Genomic DNA, 19382 nt, shown 5'->3' on the forward strand with positions numbered 1-19382 from the left:
CTTTGGATTCACTTTGAATGAAATGCGCTTGCTCTGCTTGAGAACAAATTCGGCAGATAAATTTTCTGAAAATTTACTAATTTAGCAAAACGGCTTTTAATTATACAATGGCCTATCTTATGCTTTAGATTCGTCTTCAGACATCAGTTTCATCCTGGTCCTTTTATTTAGCCATGGTTATACTTATCTTTGAATAATGTATCGCTCGGAGTGACAGAAATTTTCGGCCGATTCCCTTTCACTGAATTACTTGGAAAAAAGCATTACGGGAGGGTATTTGAATTCTCTGGGGAATTAATAAACCCTTTTGCAAGCCATTGACTTTTCTTAGTTGAATACATGTTGTCGGATAACGGTTTTTGAGAAACTTTCGATTCGTGCACTCCAAGTAAGATACTAGGGAATATGAGCGTGGAGGGTATGTTGTATTCTTTTATGTGTGTTTTTATATTTATTATCTTAAGTAAGTTTGGGTAGCTTTTTGTTGCACATCTGTCACCCTACCCCCCTAACTCTCATTCTGTTATTCAAAATCACTGGCTCATTTTTTGAATCACAACCTTCGACACAAATCTTCACAGGGGAAGAGATTGAGACGGTTTAAAAAATTAGGCCGATTAGTAAAAAAACGGTCTTTTATTATATTTAAGGTCTATTTGCTCGTGTACAATATTATTTGTTACAGCTATTAGCACTAATATTGGTGAAAGATTTCCTTTCAAACAGTTCGTTGGACCGGAAAGTAAAAGAAAAAAGCGACTCAGCCCAGCAGTTACCAAATCTCTAAAAAACTAAATTTCGATAACAACTGACACACCAAAAGAACTGACTTTATGCTGATTCTAAATATATAAAGTTTATTTAGTTTAATGTTACCCGCCAAAAACTACGAGCCTGAAAAAATGTGCTGGATTTTTGAAAAAGGGGGGAAATACCCCCAAAAGATCAAGTGATTTTAATGAAAATCAATCCATCAGATTCAGCATAATATGAGAGCCGTACTGCAGAGTTTCTTAGCTCCTATCTACAGAAGTGTAGAATTTTGTATTCGTTGCTAGAAGAAAAATCCCGTGTGTGTAATTTGTTTGTTTTTTCTCTCTCCTCAGGGGCGATAACATCAAACCAATGGTCCTAGAAGATCGGGAGAGGGCGTGTTAAAACTGAAATCAAAAGTTGCAGTGCCCTTTTTAAGTGAACAATAGATTTGGGGGCGATTAGTCCCCCTCCTGTGCCCCTTTTTTCCCAAAGACATCTGATTAAAAAAAATTACACTGCCATTTAGTTTAGCATAGTTGAAAGGTCCAATGTTTATGCCTTTGGGGATTAAAATACCTCCATAGCCCCCGGGGAAAGGGCTGTAAGCTATGCAGTCTGCCCATTATTTATACATGGTAGTTGTTATTGGGAATATACAGGAATTTTTTGGGGGGGGAGAATGTTCCGCAGGAGGTAGGAATATTTTTATGTGGATGTTTATTCGTGGGGAGGAAAGTTTCTATGGGAAATTTTCCGGGGAGGTTTTACGCAGGGTGTGGGAGGGAATTTCCTAGCATGATTTGAAAAACGTTCAAAAACTAAGTAGGCCTACGTAAGCAACATATAACTGAAAACGGACAGAAACTATTCCTTATATGAGAGAGGCTACTCCTTCCTGTGCCCTCGCTCTTCACGCTAAAATTTTTTTTGTCACAATTCTTTGAGAAATGCTATTCAAACACACGGGTCGTTGAATTTGAATGAGAAATTTTAAAGAACTTTAATTCCTTAGCCTAAAGAGCGAGGGTTGAAGAAGGTTCGTTTTAGGTTTAATGTTGCTCCTTACTAAAAGTTGAAAGGTTTTTCTTTTATTTAATCTGAACTAAAATCTTAAACAATAAAAGAGCATAACATTCAATTCTCATTAAAAACTTTCTTATTATAGTCGATAAGTGATAATTGCGTCCCAGTTACTAGACTTATTGTCTAGTAGCTGACTTAATGTTAGACCTTGACTTAATTGGGTTCTGTTACGCACGGTAGTAAATAGCATATTTATATTGTGTTTTTTAATGGAACCCAATGGTGGTACTGTTTTATATCATATGATTTTAGCTTTAAAATTTTTGCACCAAAATTACCTTATTGGCAAGTGCAATCCTGTCCAATTTCATTATATATGAAGGGGCCACTGCTTCCTCAACCCTCCAGTAAGTACGCTGAACTTCTAAAGGTGATTTTATGAAAGTATTTAGAATGTTACAAATGTAACCAGTTAGGATTGAAAGTAATTTATTTACTGATGCCTTCCAAAACATTTGAACTAAAAATTTTATTTCTCAAAGCAAAATGAAATAAATAAGGCCTTTTAATTATTGAAACGTTGAGAAAAAAATTTTGTATTAGAGAATTTATTGGCAAGATATTGAGGAGAAAAGTAAAATTTTTGCGTAAAGAATGGAGGGCAGCCATCTTACATATATAGGACAATTTGTGTTCGTTTTAAATCTTAACTTCACTCTTTATCGTCATTTGAAAAAAAGGAATGTTTTTATATTTTTTCTGTTCGTTTTTAATGTCTCATTCAGGGTCACGCAAGGGAATATTTCCCCTCAAACTCAACTTTTCACTTTAATTTAAAATGTTTTGACACAATACCTCGACCTCTCAAAACAAACGTTTTCTGGAAAAAACTACTGTTTTTTGCATTAACTTTTTGAGGCTAGATATAACCTCCCTCCCAAATAAGTATCTGCTGACTTTCCATTTAACGGTTGGTCCACTACTATGGTATTTATGGTTATGCAATATTAATTAATGCTAGTATTACTGAATAATAGCCGTTTATTTTTGAAGGGCTATGATCGATGCGATCAACCCTGGGAAAAAAAGAAACACGCACAAAATCCTTCACCATCCTTCTCGGAAAACCACGAAATTTTGGATCTTAGTAAAATTTGAATTAGTAGAGCTTGAAACCTCCCCAGGATTTTCAAATATGTTGAAATGTCTTGGTGTAATTTTGTTCAAGACTGTGCCCCCTTTCTGAACGTGCTTTTTTCCCATTCTTCATAGGCTGGAAATTTTATATGCCAGTAATTTTTTATTGGTGAGTTTAAAATAAGAAATTTTGCTTATTTGGAATCATCCACAAAAAGCAAATTCTTTTGATGCACATACCATTATAAAAATACTGATTATATTTTTGGTTTCTGTACACATTGAAAAGGGCTGCACTTTACTTACTGTTCATTACTACAAGTGGTTTCTTTAGTAATTTCATTTAGGAATGAAAACAGATTTACTCTCAAGGTCGTATGCGTAAAATCCTGATTGAATGTGTGCACTAACGAGGGACGAGGATAGGTGCACGTGCACTGACTTGGTTAGGCTGAATGTAAAAGGTGGGAGCTGTCCCAGTATTATGAGGTCGTTCGAGGTCCACCCCTCTGCCATCACCGCCTTTCTTACGCCCCTATCCCCAGAAGGGAATCTCAGCTTGCGTGGCTTCATAGTGGCGTTGGGGTGGACTTTGACGAATCTGACTAACCAGAACCATGACTGCAAGTAGAACTACAGCGTGACCTTGGGGATTGGCGCCTCTGGATGATTTTATTGCCTACTAAACACCGCAGCATTATACTTAAAATTAATTAATGTATAATTTGCCTGAGTTTTTTGTTTGTTTGTTTTTTTCGAGGGCTTTCGAAGACTAAGTCGCTTAGACTAGGAACAAATGAGGGCGAAGAGGCAATGTTAGGTGACGAGAAAATGGATCAAGGCGCTAGCTTCACTTACCTGGGTAGTATTATTAGTAAAGATGGTGGGTGTAGTACAAATATAAAAAGTATAATAGCCTAGTCAAGGCACAAGGTGTTTTTTCGTAGTTGAAAAGAGTTTGAAAAATAAGATAAGTCTGTAAACTAAGATTAAAATACTGGAAGCTGCGATAATGGTATGGATTAAGCAAGGCTCTTGAAGGTGGGCACATCGCAAGGCTGAGGAAGATTTGCTCACTATTTTTCAGAGGAATTGTTTAGGCGTAGCAATAGGTACTCTTGATTGACTCTACATCAAACAATAAGTTGAACCTTAAATGTGTTTTGATCCCGCTTTCACGGACTAAATAACTATTAGGATGACTTGGCCACATTTTACGAATGAAGGATGACAGACAGCTATAGATTGTGCTTTTTGGTCATGCATCTGGGGCCAAGCAAAGGTCGTCCTCGAATGGGGTGAAGAGATCATAAGATAGGATTTAAATCTAAGTATAATTTCCTGGGAGGGGGAAAAGAGTGAATCTTTGAAGAGACTGCGGTGAAATAAAAAGAAGTGTCGGCCTCAGCCGCCTTGGTGCTGCAGTTAGTTGTTAATAGTAGCAATAGCAATGCTTCCATCTTGAGAGTATAAAACTATCCGTGAGCTTCAAATGCTTGAGAGCATAAAGCTATCCATGACCTGGCAAATACTTGAATAGTTTTAGATTTTTTTGTGAATGAAAATAATAGAATTACAAGTTTCAAGATCATGATTGATGAGTCCAATTTTACGCCGATTTTACACTCATAGCCAATGTTAGCGATTGCCAGAGGAAGAGTGATGCTTTTTAAAAGTTTTCACGAAACTTAGTTCTTTTTTAAAGCAAAAACCAAATAATTTTCTTAAATTACATGGACTAGCCCATATACCCCCCCCCACCAACTCAGGGTATGACGGCCATCAATGTTTGTATCAACTATCCCATATTTAGCTAGTCACATACCCGTCGTGTTTTCGGTGTTTGGTACAGCAAACTTGAAGATGGGAGATACTGCTATAGATGAATAAATGAATCCTAGAACTAACAGAAATAGAAAATAATAAGCAGGTCAAATAAAATAAACAGAAATTACCACAAACAGAGCGGGGCTACCGTTCGCCTAAACCTTGTAAGCATTTTCTGTAAACGATTCGTTTTTCGAGCTATACGATTTGTAGCTGATCGGAGAAAGTTCTGGGCACAATTTCTGGCGAAACAATTTTTTTTTTTATTTTGACCCAAAAGGTCAATAAGCCTTGACCCAATAAGATACTGAAATAAGTTTCAAGTTCTTAAGCAAAAATTATTGGTCTTTTTTTTTAGAACGAATATTTAGAAAACAAAAACGTTTCGGCGCCATTACCCTGTTCCTTGGAAAATTATTTGAAGTCGCCTGGTCCTCCCCAAACACTTCCTGAAAGTGATAGCTTGATCCCCCCACCCCAGCCATTTCTCAGATATCACAGATGCGTTAATTGATTGTACTGTCTTTTGGTTTACCTCACTGCTTCGCCGTGAATAGATTCCGTCATAAGTTTCATCATGGCTAATAGTCAAGGTCGTATCCAGGGGGTTAGGGGCTTTGACCCCCCACCCCCGAAACATTTTTTTAAACCCTCTGAAAAAAATCCTTTTGTAACCCCCCCCCCCCGGAAAAAATTCTGGATACGGCCCTGCTAATATTGCCAAAATTTTAGATGGATCTGTAACGAATTTTTTTTTACCAAACATCCGTTGTCTCTAAACACAAAATATTAAGTCCTCTTGCCTCTTCTGTCTCCCCCAACATCCAAAAGTTTAAACTCGATCCCACAGGTCGTTCCCGATACACATTTGCCATTTTCACCCCCTTTCTCCTCTGTCCCCTCCCCGGAGTCAAGAGTAGAGATCTAACTTCCCTTCCCCCTTGACTCGTTGAAGGTTTCATTTTGATTTCCAAAGATATTCTCCGTATTCAGATGCGTCGTTTTGATCACCTGGGTACACATAGCGTATTTTGATGTACCTTGGTACTTAACCGTGAATAGATTCTAGGCCCCGCTGGGGCATATAGCGCAAAATAATCTGGTGGATTGGAGAAAACATTATTTTTCTCCCTCTCTAGCCCTCCCCCAAGTCAAAATTTAAACGCAGCTTGAATCTTCCCCCTAAACTCCCAAAAGTTTTGAATCGACACCCAATGCCATTTTCTAACCCCATCCCTTGAACTGGCACAAAGATATTGCAAATTTTCTGTTTTGTTAGCCTGGATATGCATAAATCCTATAGATCTACCTCTGCCTCCTAATCCAATTAAAAATTTTACATCCACTTGACATCCCAACACCCCCGGAAGTTTCAACTCGATCTCCGAAGCCATTTGAAGAGATATCGTGGAAAATCTATTTTGTAATATATATTTATATCCTCTTTGTGCCCTGTCCCAAGTTTAAATTCAAGGTCCGCATGCCCCATCTCCAAAAATCCCTGAAAGTTTCAACTTGAATCTCCAAGCCGTTCCTAAGATATCGCACTCCCCCATTTTGATACCCTGGCAACACATATTGTCTTTTGTTTTACCTCGCTACTTAACTGTGAATAGATTTTAAGTCCTGTTGCGGCTCATATTGCAAAAAGCGTTTAGGTGCAATGGTTGATCGGAATACAATAATGTACAGGTTGACTGCCCTGTATATTGCAAGGCGGATTGCTGTATTTTATATGGTTTCCTGTATGCTGAAAAGCTGTTTTAACCAAATTCCTTGATGATTAGACCATACTCGACGATTGATCTGATGCACTATTTATAATAAAATAAGATTCCTGCTTTTTTCCTTCTTCTGTTGGATCTGCAATACTGCTATCCTTGCTTTTCTTTGAAATCATTTGCCATTTTTTATAAGACAGGCGTAGCTCTTACTGGTATATTCACTGAAAACGGCTATTCGCTTGTTCTATGGGTATAGGACATTAAATTATTCAAAACCTACACAGTTTTGGTAAGTAACATGTAATGAACTACTGTTTTCAGATTGTTCAGTTCGCTTAGCACTGGCACTTGAACCAAGGGAACCAAACAAATTGAGCGTGACATAACTGCAAATCTCCTTTCTTTTTCTATGTGGAAATTATCTACGGACGACCACAAGTCAGAAGGTTTTCCAAACGATTTTGGTCAACCATTAGCGTGGCAATATCTTTTCTCTCAGCAAGAATACTCAATTGATCTTCAATTCTGTTTTGTCTGTTTTCTCATTCTACTTCGAATTTTCCAAGCAGATTTGGAAATCAGAGAAACAATGGTATCAGTGTATCAGTATTTCCGATAGTGGGATCTCTGGCCTACAAGACTTCCGGTTTCCCGGTTTTCAGTTGCTTTGATCTCTGCTTACTCGTCTGTTTTCAAAGCAAAAAAATATTCAAGCAATTGAGCTTTATAAACTTCAGTTGCTATATATTATAAGTTATATATTATATACAGGGGCGGATCTAGAGCAAAATCTTGGGGGGGGGGGGTCAATGTGACAAAGGTGCCAATAAATGACCAAATTGACAAATTTATTCTAAAAAAAGAGTGAAAAAAAAGAGAAAAAATTGGGAAAGGGGGCACCAGGAAAAATATTGGGGGCCCCCTGGATCCGCCAGTGATTATATATATGCTATATATATTGTATATGCTGTATATTATATATTATATTATTCAGCTTCTATATATATAAGCATGAGTGTTGCTGACTTTTTTGGTGGCAAACAGTGTTAGGCCCTAAGTTGTCCCTTTTAAAGCCAATGTAGCTAGCTGGACCTCACTTTTAACATGGAAGGGTCAAACGATGAGAGAGCTATTGCCTGTGGTTTGATAAATCATTTCAAAAGAGGTAGATACATATAAATATAACATATAAAATATAAATATATATATATATATAAATATCTATTATTTACATACAGTGATATTCCCCTTCTGCACAATAAATGCAAGAAAATACAAATATAAAATGTCTTCATAGATGAGTCAAGCATAAAGCTGTTAATTTTAAAAGTTTTTTTTTGTTTTGTTCACGATCTGAGCCGCTTCTTAAAGTTATCGAAAAAGAAAAAGAGAGATTCCATTGTACTGAGATCAAAAGATTCAAAGCTTCTAATTACAGCCACGATGCACTTACGGCTCATACTAGCTTATGATTTCCAGCCTTGCAGAAATATTGGTAGTCTCCAAGTTCACCTTGTCGTTTTAGCGTATTAACAATATATACAACTACCTCTTCTGTTCCCTGGGAAGAAACAAAACCAATGTCACGGAATTGGCAAAGAAGAAGAAACACTCTGCAGCTGTTAATACTAGAATTGCTTGGATATGAGTATAATGTTATTAAAAAAATATATTTTATTATCTTGGGATCATCTTTTGGAATAAATTTAAAACTTTCAGGGAATGCTATAGGAAGAGACAAGACAAATTTAAAACTTTCAGGGAATGCTATGGGAAGAGACGAGTGGGAAGAGACAAGTGTGAAGAGACAAGTATATTTTTTCAGTTTTCAATTACATAAAATCTTTACTGTATTTTTATGCACATATCATGGTTCTGTCTTTTATCGGCAGTAACGTTCATTGACAGCAATGACACTTTTTCCAAGTGCATTTACATCTCATTATCATTGATTTTTAACCCTTTGCTAGCATGACACTTCCTTTAGTATTAAATTTAACAACAGGTATGAAGCCTAGGGTATTAGCTGTGTTTACATTTAAGATTTCAACCCGTTATTTTATGCTACGTAGGGTGCAGTACAACAACCCTGTTGAGTTATGACGCGTTATTCATTCTTCCATTCAGCATTCAATTATAATTAGAAGAAAAAATAGTTTAGGGTGGTTTTCTTCTCACGTATATTTGAAACGCATCTTCTTAAATTGTCAAGTTTGGTCACAATAGATTAAGTTTGTATTTTGTATATATCCCACTGGGTTTTTGTTTCTTAAATGAAAAGTTCTCATCTCAATACGTTCAACTTTCATTTTTTAAAAACCTTCCGCATTTGGTTCAAACGTAAGAACAAACGATGTTTGGTTAAACATCATTTTCAGAGAAGAACATACGTAGAGATTTATTTTACAGACTACGGGACAAGCGTGTCAACAATAAAAATCAGACAAATTATATTCAATTACCCAGAAAATTCAAAAGTTATAGTATTTCATGCCGAAGCCAGGCACGACCTCCAAAGCCAAGTGAGGGCCATAATTGTGCGATCTGAAGGCATACACTGTCGGTCATATCAAGCAAAGTCCTCAACACTGACTTGAAGGGCCCTCGTGGAAAATTAGGGTGTGAAGATGGCTCTCGGGTGTCCTCGAGTTGTGCCTGGAAATAGCACAAAGCTAGCTATTATAACACAACGCTCATGGGCGTAGGCAGCATATTGTCTGGGGGGGCAGTCGATAGTGTTTTGGAGGGCCTTTTATCAACTGCTTTTCCAACCATCTGCTTTTTCAGCCATATCTAATGTAAATTTGAAGGTCTAGGGGGGGGCAGCTGCCCCCCTGCCCCCTCCCCCTCCCTACACCCATGACAACGCTAATCTTGATTATTAAGACTCAAAACGTACATTTGGTTATCCTCAATGACCTTTAATTGTACATTAAATAAAAAAAACAAGTTTTTTAAACTGAAAGTAAGGAGCGACATTAAAACTTAAAACGAACAGAAATTATTCCGTATATGAAGGGGGCTGTCCCCTCCTCAACGCCTCGCTCTTTACGCTAAAGTTTTTTTATTGTTTAGAAAAATAGAGTTGTGAGAAAGTCAAACATTAGCGTAAAGAGCGAGGCGTTGAGGAGGGGACAGCCCCCTTCATATACGGACTAATTTCTGTTCGTTTTAAGTTTTAATGTTACTCCTTACTTTCAGTTAAAAAAAAGCTTGTTTTTTTTATTTAATTTTTGAACGTTTTTGAATTAATGCAGGTTTTGATTTTGGCTCACCGTACATGAATAATTAAAACAAATTTTGCATATTATATTTGGTTAAATGGCTTTCTCGAAACTTGTTTAATTTTATTTACGAACGTTTTTATTAGTAATAAATATACGTAACTTAGAATTAACTTACGTAACGAACTCCTATATTCATAAAATTTTAACACGTATATTAAGGGGTTCGCCCCCTAGTCAATACCCTGCTCTTTAAACTATAGTTCAAATTTTTTTTCCAGTTCTTTAAAAATGACCTCTTAATCACAATCAGTTGATCAGTTGAAAAACTTGTTTTTTTTTATTTAATTCCTGATCTTTTTCTTTAATAATGCTGGGAAATCCGGCGCCCCCTTCATAGCAATGTCCCTTCCCCCAGGAAAACTTCCTTCATGGAAAGATCCTTCCATATAGCCCCCGCCCCGTTCCTACCCCCCCCCACCCGACAAAATCTCCACTGAACAAGTCTGTAAACTTCCCAAAAACCAATACTATATTTTAACATTGAGTAAAGTTCATAACTTTCAGCCCTCCCCCTGGGGACTTTGGGGGATCAAGTCATTCTAAAAGACATTTTTATCATATTTTCGACCATGCTGAACAAAATGGCTATCTCAAAATTTTGATCGGGTGACTTTGGGAAAAAAATGAGCGTGGGAGGGGCCTAGTTGCCCTCCATTTTTTTTGGTCACTTAAAAAGGGCACTAGAACTTTTAATTTCCGTTCCAATGAGCCCTCCCACGATATTCTAGGACTACTGGGTCGATACGATCACCCCTGGGTAAAAAAACAAAAAAAACAACAAAAAAACAAATAAACACGCATCCGTGATCTTTCTTCTGGCAAAAAAATGCAAAATTCCACATTTTTGTAGAGAGCAGCTTCAAACCTCTACAGTAGGGTTCTCTTGTACGCTGAATCTGATGGTGTGATTTTCATTAAGGTTCTATAGCTTTTAGGTGTCTTTTCCCCTTTTTTCAAAAATCAGCCAAATTTTCTCAGGCACGTAACTTTTGATGGGTAAGCTTAAACTTGATAAAACTTATATATTTGAAATCAGAATTAAAATATGATTATTTTGATGTATCTATTGGTATCAAAATTCCGTTTTTTAGAGTTTCGGTTACCATTGAGCCGGGTCGCTCCTTACTTACAGTTCGTTACCATGAACTGTTTGATGATGAAATCAAACAGTTCGTGGTAACGAACTGTAAGTAAGGAGCGACCCGGCTCAATAGTAACCGAAACTAAAACGCGTAATTTTGATACCAATAGATACATCAAAAGAATCAGATCAAATCCATCAGAAGTTACGCGCCTGAGCTCGAAAAAAGGGGGAAACAACCCCGAAAAGTCATAGAACTTTAATGAAATTCGCAGCCTCAGATTTATCATATCAGACAACCCTACTGTAGAGTTTTCAATCTCCTATCTGCAAAAATGTGGAACTTTGTATTTTTTGCCAGGAGAAAGATCACGGATGCGTGTTTATTTGTTGTTTTTTTTGTTTTTTTTTTCCAGGTGTGATCGTATCGATCCAGTAGTCCTAAAATATCGTGAGAGGGCTCATTCGAACAGAAATTAAAAGTTCTAGTGCCCTTTTTAAGCGACCAAAAAATTGGAGGGCAACTTGGCCCCCTCCCACGCTCATTTTTCCCGAAGTCACCCAATCAAAATTTTAAGATAGCCATTTTGTTCAGCACAGTCTAAAATGTCTAATTAATTTGTCTTTGAGGATGACTTAATCCCCCACACTTCCTGGGGGAAGGGCTACAAGTTATAAGCTTTGCCCATTGTTTACACATAGTATTGGTTATTGGGAAGTACATGGGCACCCATAAGCTGAATTCCAAGGGGGGGGCAAACTTCGTCTAATTGCTACTTTTAATGCTATATAATAGAAATCTCAGAACAAAAATATAAAAATAAGGCAGCATCATTCAGCCAGGGGGGGGGTAAGAGCCCCCCCCTGCCCCCCCCATATGGGCGCCCATGGAAGTATACAGGCGTTTTCAGGAGGAATTTTTTTCTAGTGGGGGTCGGAGTCAGGGTTACGGGGGAGGATCTTTCCATGGAGGATATTTCCTTGGGGGAAGGGACATTTCTATGAAGGGGGCGCCAGATTTCCCAGCATTATTTAAAAAACGATCAGAAATTAAATAAAAAAACACGTTTTTTTCGACTGAAAGTAAGGAGCAACATTAAAACCTAAAACGAACAGAAATCATTACGTATATGAGGGGGTTCGCCCCCTAGTCAACACCTTGCTCTTCACGCTAAAGTTATTTTAGTACTTTAAAAAGAGCTATCTATTCTAATTAACTGGCCTTTATAATTCAGGGGTTCGTGATTCAAACAAAATTCGAACTTTAGCGTAAAGAGCGAGGTACTGAACAGGGAGCGAACTCCCTAATATACGTAATAAAAACATACGAATATAGAAATTCGTTACGGTAAGTTAATTCGTAAGTTACGTCAGAACAAAATTTCGAGAAAGCCAATTAGCCAAAAAGGAAAATTAATATGCGAATTTCGTTTTAATTATTCATGTAGGCTGAGCCAAAACTAAAGCTGCATTAATTCAAAAACGTTCAGAAATTAACTAAAAAACAAGTTTTTTTAACTGAAAGTAAGGAGCGACATTAAAACTTAAAACGAACAGAAATTATTCCGTATATGAAAGGGGATGTCCCCTCCTCAACGCCTCGCTCTTTACGCTAAAGTTTGACTCTGTCTCACAACTTTATTTTTTAACACAATAAAAAACTTTATCGTAAAGAGCGAGGCGTTGAGGAGGGGACAGCCCCTTTCATCTACGGAACAATTTCTGTTCCTTTTAAGTTTTAATGTCGCTCCTTACTTTCAATTAAAAAGAAACTTGTTTTTTTTAGTTATTGAAGACCAGAAACGTCACAATACTCAATAATCCTATGAAGATTTATTTTAAAGAGCTAGAATTTGAAGAGCCTAATTACAATTCGTTTCAAAGTAAATGCATTTAATATTTTTAAGCCGTATGTTAATTTGGAACAAAAAGGTGACACAAACCTTGACACAAGTGAGTTACGGGCACTCCCAAGATTTTTCACTTCAAGGGGATTTTCAGGAAACACAGTAAAGAGCTCATGAATATTTTTTGGGCGTAAGAACGGAATTTGATTAAAGGGCACTGTTCTATTAGCTAGGCAACACGCGAGAAGTGAATTTTGGTTATTGCTAATGAAATAAAACAAAATATAATAGTTTAGAAACAAATTTCGGCTATATAATTGCACATTAGTGGGGTGGGGGTAAAGCATAGCATATATCAAATACGTAACCTAACCTATCCTAACCTAGGTACCGTTTTCCCCCCTAAACCCCAAGAAACTAAAAATTAGATATAGTTCCCGAGGTAAGAAACCCCTTGTTTATTCAGCGTCTCATAGGAATTACCGGGTAATGCCTATTTGATCTACGCTTTTATCGAGTGGCTGTCTCGCGTGTTGCCTAGCTAATAGAACAGTACCAATTAAAGTACCAATAGCTTTCTAAAACTCATACCTCACCTAAAATGTTTTGTTTATGCATGTTTCGTGACGAAGTTGTTTACAAAAATATATACAGCAGAGGTATTCTGGGGTAATTGAGCATCCCTAGATGTAGATCACTACATTCTGCTCATTTTGCCCGCTACAGTCGGCAGCTCATGCCTTTGGCCCGCACAAATGCGCTTATGAAATTAGGAAAGCAAAAGACTCATCTCCAATGGCCTACAATTATATAGACCAAAATATGTCTATGGGCCAAAACTCACCAAGGTCTAACATGTCCATTTTTCTATTAATTAATTTAAGACGGCGTTTTCCAAAAAAAAAAAATCCAAAAATTATTTTTAAGAGGGCGTCTTCCAAAAAATATATAATTTCGATATAGCCTGGGTGAATATGTTGTTTCCTATTTACCTGTTTTCCTATTTCAACCCAATTTAATTCAAACATTTTATTAACCAACAAAAAAAGAAAAAATAAAGGGAAAAGAATATAAAGGAAAAAATAAGAAAAAATGAAGGGAAAAGAATATAAAAATAAAGGAAAAAAATAAAGGGAAAAGAATAATGTCAACGAACTTTTCACATAAACTATGACACAAAATACCAATATAATTCTGGGCCTATATGCAGGGTGACCAGACGTCCCGCATTGTACGGGACAGTCCCGGATTCCGAAACCTCGCCCTGCATTCGAAAACGTCCCGCAAAATGTACTGCTTTTTTAAAAAGATTCAAAAAGATTAAAACCTTTTTAGATTAAAAAAAAAATAGAATTAATTTAATAAGTTTAATATTTTTTCCTATATATTCATAAAAATGTTTTAATCTCAATGAAAATGTTTTGATAAAAGCAGACACAGAATTTGCCCTATTGCTATTAAGTGTGATTTATTGTACTATAAGGTAAACCCAAATATTAATATTTGCATTTTTTGAAAAGGAATCCATTCCGTACAACAATTTAGCGTTACTTGTAGACTTTTTTCTAAGTCTGCCTGGCACAAACGCAGCTTTAGAAAGAGTTTTTTCTTTGATAAATAACTTTTGGACTGATGAAAAATCACAATTGGAACTGGACACACTGAAATCTTCTGTGTTTGTCAAATTTAACGGAAAGAAACCGTGTGATGAGTTTAAGAAGGAAATTGAAAACAATGTTGTATTTCTAAAAAAGGTGCATTCATCAGCCAAATATGATTAAAATAAAAATATAATGACATAAGACGATAAAAGTTTAAGAAACATTTTTGAGTGTTTTTATGAAACCACACACACTTCCTACTCCTTCCAGCGCTCTTCAAATGTTGGTATGTCCCGCATTGGGTCTGAGAAAATCTGGTCACCCTAGCTATATGCACAAACCTAAATTAACCTTATAGTACTTTATTGTAGTTAATTGATAAAACCATAAATTTTAACATAAACGAGCAAAAAGAAAAAAAACTCAATAATTTATGGAATTGAAACATTCCTGAGCACAGGTTGTGAGAAATTGACGGCCCAACTAAATTGAATTTATATTGTTTCTTATGGATTCAAACAATGGGATCTTTCCATGTTGTTTTATCACTGAGAGATAGAATGAAATTTTGAAAGTCCGCATAAAAAATTTCAAAATTGAAAAAAATTGTTTTAACATCCGAACATTTAGAAGTTTACGGTAAACACACCATATGTAGAAGAACTTCACGTAGACATAGAGAATAAAAGAAAGACCTGGTGAGTTTCTAGGTACAAAATAAGAAGAAAAATTACCCTGCCAAAACTTGCAGAAATACGAGAACGGATGGATTTCGTCATATGTGCTCGAAAAAGCGATAGGGAAGGACCTAAGGAATATCTAAATAATGTTTTCAGTGATAGCCACAAACCTAGTAATGAGCGAATCATGACCCCTGGTAAATAAAAAATTTAAAAACACGTTTTGAAAAAAAACCGCTTGTAAGGTTTCGCCTTTTTAGCTGATTTACAAATGGTAACTATTATTTCAATTAATGTTAATAGTAAAATGTTATTACGAAAACAAATTGACAAAAATATTGAAAAAATCCTAACCCCCCCCCCCCCCCTAAATGGCGTCGGGTCGAGATAAAAAGTACGCCATTGGAATTTCCATTATCGAAAGCTCCACACAGGGGAATCAGCCCCTGACCTTGGACAATAACTAAAGTCTTTTTTCCCCATGGGAAGCGTTGATGTGTCCCTTTTTCTTTTTTTCCTTTTTTTTTGTTCTTCGTCGTTATTGGGCCATTGGAACATCACGGAGAGCCGTATAAGGGTTCATTTGAAAGCTAATTTTACATCTCATCAATTTTATAAATGAAACGCCATCGAAAACCCCATTTTTTAAGTCCCATATGATCATGGGAGGATCTAGGATTTTTTAGTGGGGGGGGAGGGGCGCAGAATAGATTGATCCAATAAACTTGCGGTAGGAGCAAGTTTAATTGACGCAATCTTGCGTTAATTAAGTAAATTACACTACTTTAGACTACGTTAGGGGGGCACTCCCCCCTCGACCCCCTGGATCCCCACTGCATATGATATCCAAAAAATGCACTTTGGGTGCCATTTCTAGAGTGGAAAGGCAGGGAAAGCATGAAGATTAAATTACTGTCAAAAACCCTAAACCTGTGGTTTACAGTCCCCTAAATATATACCCCTCTCCCCAGCCCCCTTAATATTTTTCATATAAAGTCTGCTGACTAATAAAACTAGGCTAGTTCTAGGCAAAACCGTATTCATGGGAGGAGTTAGGGGGTTTAACCCCCCCCCCCCGAAATGTTTGTCCGACTCGTATAAACATAATAAAAATGCAGAAAAACACATTTTGGGTGCATTTTTAAAGTTTTTATACCCCCCCCCCATAAACAAAAAAAGTACTGGATATGGCCCTAGTTGTAGGCTAGGCTTGTGGTGTCAATTCACAGATGTTTAAGGGGAGGGACAAAATTTTCCCCCTCAAAATGTTGCTCCAGAGGATGACAAATTTATTGTTTTTTTCAGTGTTTCCAATGAAAATACCAAGGCGTATTTCTCAATGAAAATACTCTAAAAAAGGTAATTTACAAAATCTTGGCGGGGCAAAACTATTGAGGTGGGGTGAGCACAGGCACTCGTGCCCCTTCCAAATTGACGCCAGTGGATTAAGTAGGCAACTGCAACATAGTAGAGAGATATTTAAAGGCTCAATTCAAAGCTGTTGATCATTCCTGCGTGCTTTCTGTATATTTATTGTTAAAAAGAGCACAAAAAAGCCGCATCGAATGGTAATAGGACTTCAAGGTTTGGAGTATCTTATTTTCTTAAATTTCTACCATGGTGATTAGGAATAGCAAAAGTGTAAAACAAACACTAGTAAACAAAACTTGGTAGTGTAGTCATAAAGGTACTTCGCTGTTGCCCTGGTAACCTAGATTCGAATCTTGGACAAGACAAAAATAATTTATTGAAATGATTCCTATTTATTGCTAAAGATCAGTTCTCCTAAAATTTTACAATTAAAGAAGCAGAAACAATGAAAGTATATTTCCTGAGGAGAAGTTCAAAATTCTTTGCTGCATCGCAGCAAAAAAAATTGCAATAATAACACGAATTTCTGTAAAGTATGTTTACTACACATCTTAAAATCTTTCAATTCAGGTTTCTAAAATACGTAAAATTTCAATATTGGGAAATATTTCATGAGCAATTGAATTTTTTATTTACAACTTTTCAAGGATGCCAAGGATAATATATCTCTTAGACACTTCATGTGACAAATTTCAAACTTTTTTTAAGCCAAGGTTTAAGAGAGATGCGAAGTTAAACCTATGTTTAATGCCCAATTTTGGCAAAAGCTTCGTTTGACTTCTATAGTTTCTTTGCCTAAGTTTGAAAAAGATCTTTCTGCAAGGTTTACTGTCTAATTTTTAAAACATGAAAACACAAAAAATTAATTAAAAAAACAGTATTTTAATGAAAGTAAAGAGCAAAATTGATTTTAAAACGAACAAAAAACACTGCATCACAGCATGTGTAACATATTTTTGAAAAACTGTTTCAAATAAACCGTCTTATGATATTTCTTTATATTTGTAGAAATCTGAAAAACTAGCGCTTTACTGTAATTTTTGTTAGTTTTAAGTTTCAGTTTCGCTCTTTACTTTCGTCAGAAAAACAAATTTTCCGGGGCTAAATTAATAAATAAAAGATACATGCTGGTTTCAGAACCACCCAATGAACTCTAAGTTTTACCTTATTATTAATAATACTAGAAGGATTAGGACGAATACCAAAAGTTGAATTTTTTTGGCTGAAATCTAAGATGAAATTTGAAAAAATATCAATCAAAATATTAACTTTGTTCTGAAAAGAAAACAGATCTAAAAAAAACGTTCATAAGGAAAACGACATGTAAAGAAGGTCATCTGCGTACGCAATCCGAAAAGTCACATATCCATGATCAAATTCACTTTGAACAGATTCAAAGTTGCACTGGTACTAATAATGCCAAAAACTTTAGGCTGATTGGAGAAACACATTTGCTGGCCACTTCATCACCTCCCTCTGGACACAAGTCCCATTGCTTTCCCCCAGCAATCCGAAACTTTCAGATTGACCATCGCAAGTATTTCCCAAAATGTAGCAGATATGCCACTTTTTAAAACCAAAATATGTTTTCTTTCTATTTACCTCTGCCTTCATCCAAATCAACTTTTGAGGCTTATTTGGCCCTCGAAAGTTTCAACTTGACTCTCCAAGTGCTCTGAGATAAAGCTAGAGACGCCAAAATTATTATACTCTTCTCTGATCACCTGGAACAGATATACATTCTTATACCCTTCCCCTCTGCCCTCCACCCCCTCCAATTCAATATTGGGGATTCAATCACCCCCCCCCCCTCGAAACTCCCTGAAGGTTTTGACTTGATCCCCTAAGTCGTTCCCAAGATATTGCAGATACACCGTCTTGGATCACCTGGCGGCTGGCCACATGTAATATCTTTTGATTGGACAAATATTTGACTGCGGATAGATGACAGGACTCATAGGGGTTCAAAGTGGAAAAACATTTAGGGGAATCGAAAAAAAATGTTATTAGCATCCCCTCTGCTCCCTCTTCCAAATAAAAATTTGAGGTCCACTAGCTCCCATATACTCCATGAAAGTTTCAACTTGATGCTCGAACCCATCCGCAAGATATTGCAGATGCACAACTTTGATAGCCTTGTGCCACATTGTAACTACTGATTTTCCACACTACTTAAACGTAAATAGATTTTTTTTTTTTGTCAGTTCGTTGGCATAATATGGTTGAAGCAATGGAAACAAGTATCATTTTTCAGTCAATCTTTGTGATAAACGGTCTAATGTTTCAGTTTGAATTTCCACTAACATTCTTGTCAGGCAGTTTTTTTGCCAGGCTGTCGCAACTAATTTCTCTGAGTGAAATAAAACCTAGATTAGTTGTTTCATTTAAATTCTTAAGGAAGAAAACCTAGAAAAAAAAACGAAAGTTGCGAAGCACATAAATATTTTTAACAACTTACGTGTCTTTTGCAGTATCACCTGTGATCGTTGAATATCATCGATCTGGAACAACTTCAGCTTCTTCTATCACAACCCTTGGATGTTTGAACGAGAAGATAGCTATGGCGCCGGGAAAACCAAATTCACCTGAACCGGATTACGAAAGAGTAGATGACATATTGGCACTTAATAAGAAGAAAATGGGCTGGTGGAAGAGTTCCTTAGAGAATATATTTTCAGCTGCTGGCAAAAATGGGTATGTTTCTTTATAGATTTTGAGTAGCCTACAGTATGTTCAAGATGTGGAGATCTCAGCATTTAACATTGGGTTCAGATATTTATTGCTTTTGTGCACAGAAGTTAATTTAGAGCTACATTGGGCTGGCAAGGGTTTAGTAGTTTCAAAATGCTGATCAACACATTTTCTAAACTATCCTTTAAATTATTTCTTAGTCTTTTGATGGATCAACTGTATTAAAAATTAACCCATTTATGTGTGTTCTTCGTTTTCTCTGTGACACTCTCATAAAAAGAAAGAAATATAATGGCTTAACAACATCAAAATATCAATAGTTCAAATGAAAATTTTATTTGTTACATTTTCTAAGGC

At 36.4% G+C, this 19382-nt stretch overlaps 1 long non-coding RNA gene across 1 annotated transcript; it reads left to right on the forward strand.

Moving 5' to 3' along the window:
- Positions 1–353: 353 nt before the first annotated feature.
- On the forward strand, positions 354–19044 carry LOC148945272 (uncharacterized). The gene is made up of 2 exons (XR_016142712.1): positions 354–418; positions 18806–19044. It is a non-coding gene; the product is annotated as an uncharacterized LOC148945272 (long non-coding RNA).
- Positions 19045–19382: the final 338 nt, after the last annotated feature.

The sequence above is a fragment of the Artemia sp. Qi Xiang Cuo genome, chromosome 13 (genome assembly GCF_049724085.1).
Source record: "Artemia sp. Qi Xiang Cuo chromosome 13, ASM4972408v1, whole genome shotgun sequence".
NCBI classification, from domain to species: Eukaryota; Metazoa; Arthropoda; class Branchiopoda; order Anostraca; family Artemiidae; genus Artemia; species Artemia sp. Qi Xiang Cuo.